The sequence below is a fragment of the Triticum urartu genome, chromosome 5 (genome assembly GCF_003073215.2).
Source record: "Triticum urartu cultivar G1812 chromosome 5, Tu2.1, whole genome shotgun sequence".
In the NCBI taxonomy this organism is placed as follows: domain Eukaryota; kingdom Viridiplantae; phylum Streptophyta; class Magnoliopsida; order Poales; family Poaceae; genus Triticum; species Triticum urartu.
This window is the reverse complement of record NC_053026.1, coordinates 87,966,103-87,971,065: the sequence shown is the minus strand read 5'-3', so window position 1 is coordinate 87,971,065 and position 4,963 is coordinate 87,966,103.

The following is a 4,963-nucleotide window of genomic DNA, read 5'->3' as shown; positions in this document are numbered from 1 at the left end:
GGGCGCCTAAACACCCATGCGCTTGGCCGAAATCTATCCCGCCCACATTTGGGACACCTGAGATTACTTTCCTACCCCCAACCCGCAATATGTCCGAAATTTTAGATGGGGGCAAAGTTTGTAACTTTCCGCAAATTTCAAACAAGCGCGTCGCAAACAGAAACATTGTTCCCCCTTAGTTCCCCGCCTCCCTCTGTTTCCCCATTCATACTCCATGGGCGCCAAAACGCCCTCTCCACCAGCCGCGAAACCCCAGCCTCCTCCGTCCTCCACCCCATAGCGCCCAATCCACCACCGCCCTCCTCCATCACGCCGGAGCCGGTATCCCGATGTCGTCGTCCAACGCAACCGCAACCGCAACACCCTTAAGGACTTAGCAACTGAAGCCGAGGTAGAGCTGCCTCCACGACGCCGACGCTGACGTGCGCCGTACCAGAACCACTCCGACCACGTCGTCATGCGCCTCACTGTTGCCGCTCCACTATCGCAACCGTCCACCGCACCGGAGCTGTTGCCGCTACGCCGTCATTCGCCGCCTCGGATTTGGTTCCCCACCGCCGACAGACGGCCACCACACCACACTCAACAACTTGGCCATGGGTTCGTCCAAGGCTCCACCGTCCTCCACAACTTCTCGTTTCCAGCAAACCACAAGAAGATCATTGGAAAAACAGAAGGAGGACACAGCACTGCCAGCAGAAAGAGGTACTCCTCTTCCCTTATTCGTGTAAACCTTACGTCTCTACTCACACCGTATTCATCCCACGAAAGAAACTAGTTGAGCGCTTCTTACTGCATCTTCTTTGTGATACTAAATGCAGAAGGTTTCCTCCCTTTACTATTTCACCTTTTCTAGAGGTCAGTAGCCCGCCTGGATTTCAATTCAGGGTCAGTCGAACCGCAATTAAAAGAAGCAGCACCAGCAGGTTATTCTGTTCACTTTTATACACAGTTGTCTTAACGTATCATTTCACCTTACATGGTTTAAAAGAGATGAAGGATATTCTTTTGGTCTTGATCTGTAATCTAGTTGTTATGTTCACGTGCGCCCACAATGATAAAATAGTCTGTTTGTTTTATATCTGTTTGCCCATGATATGAATGATGTCATACTATGTTCATCCTACTTTAAGCCATGTCTCTTTATCCTTATACGTCAACGAATGTGAGGAATAGGCAATACAATAGGCATGGTACATGGACATATGTTCTGAAAGTGATTTTATTATGTAGTTGGCACTATTACAGTAGTTCACCAAAATAAGTTATGTATAAACGTGTAACCTACTTTGTTTGTTTTTGTCTCATTAGTAACTTATCTAGTACACTAATCTACAAGTACAAACTTTCAGGAAGCTATGGAACAAATGATTGAACAGCCACAACCACCTGAAGGTAACGAGGCTACCACAGGCACAATGTCACCTCTTGCTGCAGTGTGTCAATATATCTCCACTAACAGTGCAAAAAGCACCTTCCTGCGTAATTTTGGGTTGGTTGTCAAGGTAACATCGTCCAAATCCCCTACTGAACAAAATCTTCCTGCAAGACAGAGTAATATATTTGTGTTCTAGACACAAGTCCAATCCCTAATGGACGTCGTTTTGGAAACAAGAATAGTGGTTGACAAATGTCGTCAAGATATGAATGGTTTTGAAACCAGACTATTAGACATTCGCTCCGTTGTTCAAGAGCAATGGCGGAAAAAGGTGAAGATCGTGCTGCTCCATCAGATTCTACAGCCTAAAACATTAGCACTCGGGTCAAATGATCTATGCTTCTATACATCTGATAGTGCTTTTATCTGCAAGGACTGTAAACTTTATGCCAACAGGCCTTTTGTTGTATGGTTGGAATTTATTTTTGTTGTGATACAACATTTATGATGATGCCAAAGGCTGCAGTAATTACGACGCTATTTTTGTATAGTGTAGGTTTATCTTAGTAATGTATTCGGCCGAAAGCTTCATTTTTTTGAAAGCTTCATAGGATCCCAACATGCCAACATTCGTTGGGCCCATTCCAATTGGGCTAAAAGTGATTATGGGCCGAAATTTGCATGTAGCCCACTAAAAATATCTGGACCTAAATCAGCATAAGCTATCATATTTTTCTGGTAGGCATGTGCCCATAGTGGGCCTTTAACAGGCCTAAACATAATTTGGGCCCTCAGTAACAATAGGCCGTTTATAGGTGTAAATATCTCGAGCCCATAAAAAACATGGGCCTTTAATAGACCGAAAGTGAGATTGGGCCCTGATTGCGCCAAATAACCCACTGGTGTTAGCAGGCGAAAATGGTGGCCCATTTACGATGCGGATCTTTCACAGGCCAAAATTCGGACGGGCCGTAAATGCGCCGACCTAATACACGGGCCTTTAACAGGCCGGAAGTTCGGTCAGGCAAGATTATCATCATTTTTATATGGGTCGTTAATGGACCCGATGTGACGTTGGGCCACATATGGCCCATGGATTTCGTCCGACGTTAACAGGCCGAAAGTGGCCCAAATCTATAGTGGGCCTCTAACAGGCCGAATGTCAAACATGGCCGAATATGACCCAAATCCTTCATGGCCATTTATGGGCCGAAAGTTTCAATTGCCTATAAATGGGCCCAAATGAAGCAGGACCTTTAACAGGCTGGAAATACATCGGGCCGTAATTCGGCACATATACTTAGCATTCTGTTAACGGGCCAGATGTGACCATGGGCCACGATGATGACAAGTTTAGGACAGGCCGTTGACGGGCCGATTTGACACTAGCCGTACGAGCCTTAACTGAGAATGTTGGACCTTTAGTTGGGCCGGCCCATTATGGTCTGCAAAATCTTGTGGGCCTTTAGCTGGGCCGGCCCATTATGGTCCGCTAAATCTTGTGGGCCTTTAGTTGGGCCAGACCATTTAAACTTTATGGGCCACTTTTGGGCCCGTCCACGTGTCAACATATCATAGGCCCATCTTGACCGTTGGATGAGTGACACCTGTGCCAACGCGGAGCTGACGTGTGGTTCCGTCGGCCAATGAGAATTTTACATGTGGAAAATCAGCATTGGTCGTGGCTGTTAGCGGGTTGTCGGATCCAAAACCGGACCCGATAGCTTAACGGCATCCCGTTACGGTGGATGCCATGTGTTGGCCACCCTTGACGAGAGCACTTCTATGATGCGTGATTTATCATCATGGAAGTGGACACTTCCGTGATGATAATTTTGGTAATGTCATGGAACACTTCTATGACAGCACAGGTATGACTATCTTCATTCTGTCATAAATTTGTCATGGATTTACATGCATGACAGAAAACATGACCTACTGTGACAAACACGTATCATCATGGAAGTGTATTTTTTGTAGTGTTGTCTAAGTGATACATGATCCAAATCAACTAACCCATGTCCGATCATCACGTGAGATGGGGTAGTCATCAATGGTGAACATCTCCATGTTGATCATATCTACTATATGACTCATGTTTGACCTTTCGGTCTCCTGTGTTCCAAGGCCATGTCTGTACATGCTAGGCTTGTCAAGTTTAACCCAAGTATTCTTCATGTGTAAAACTGGTTTACACCCGTTGTATGCGAATGTAGAGTCTATCACACCCTATCATCATGAGGTGCTTCAAAACGACAAACTTTTGCAACGGTGCATATTTAGGGAGAACAAATTTTCTTGAAATTAAGTGAAGGGATCATCTTATAATGCTACCATCGTCCTAAGCAAAATAAGATGCATAAAAAGATAAACATCACATGCAATCAATATGTGACATGACATGGCCATTATCATCTTGTGCCTTTAATCTCCATCTCCAAAGCACCGGCATGATCTTCATCGTCACCGACATAACACCATGATCTCCATCATCATGTCCTCACATGGTCGTCTCGCCAACTATTGCTAATGCATAGTGATAAAGTAAATCAATTACATGACGAGTAATAAATTAAAGACAACCCTATGGCTCCTATCTGTTGTCGTACTCATCGACATGCAAGGCGTGAACCTATTACAAAACATGATCATCTCATACATCAACATATATCACATCATGTTTTGGCCATACCACATCACAACATGCCCTACAAAAATAAGTTAGACATCCTCTACTTTTTTGTTGCAAATTTTACGTGGCTGCTATGGTCAACTAGCAAGAATCGATCTTACCTACATAAAGCCACAACGGTGATAATCAAGTTGTCTTTTAACCTTTTACAAGGACCGCCTTCGTCAAATTAGATTCAACTAAAGTAGGAGAGACAGACACCCGCTAGGCACCTTGTGCAAAACAAGTTGCATGTCTATCTGTGGAACCAGTCTTTTGTGCGTGGACAAGTAAGGTTGGTTCGGACCGCTTCATCCCACAATACCACTGAATCCCAATAAGACAATAGAGGTAGGCAATTTGAGCATCAACGCCCACAACTCTTTGTGTTCTACTCGTGCATATACATCTACGCATAGACCTAACTCTGACACCACTGATGGGGAATGAAGCATGAAAATAAAAAAAATCCTACAAACACCCAAGATCTATCTAGGAGAAGCATAGCAACGAGAGGGGAGAGTGTGTCTACATACCCTCATAGACCGAAAATGGAAGTATATAACACGGCTTATGTAGTAATACTCTTCGCGATCCAATCACGTTCCAACCGATCTAGTGCCGAATGGACAGCACCTCCGAGTTTAGTACACATGCGGCTTGATGATGTCTCCTCCTCCTTGATCCAGCGAGAGAAGATGGAGAAGTAGATGGGATCACAACCAACACGACAGCGTGGTGGTGATGGTGGTGGTGAAGGAAATATGCCCTAGAGGCAATAATAAAGTTGTTATTTATATTTCCTTATATCATGATAAATGTTTATTATTCATGCTAGAATTGTATTAACCAGAAACTTAGTACATGTCTGAATACATAAACAAAACAGAGTGTCCCTAGTATGCCTCTACTTG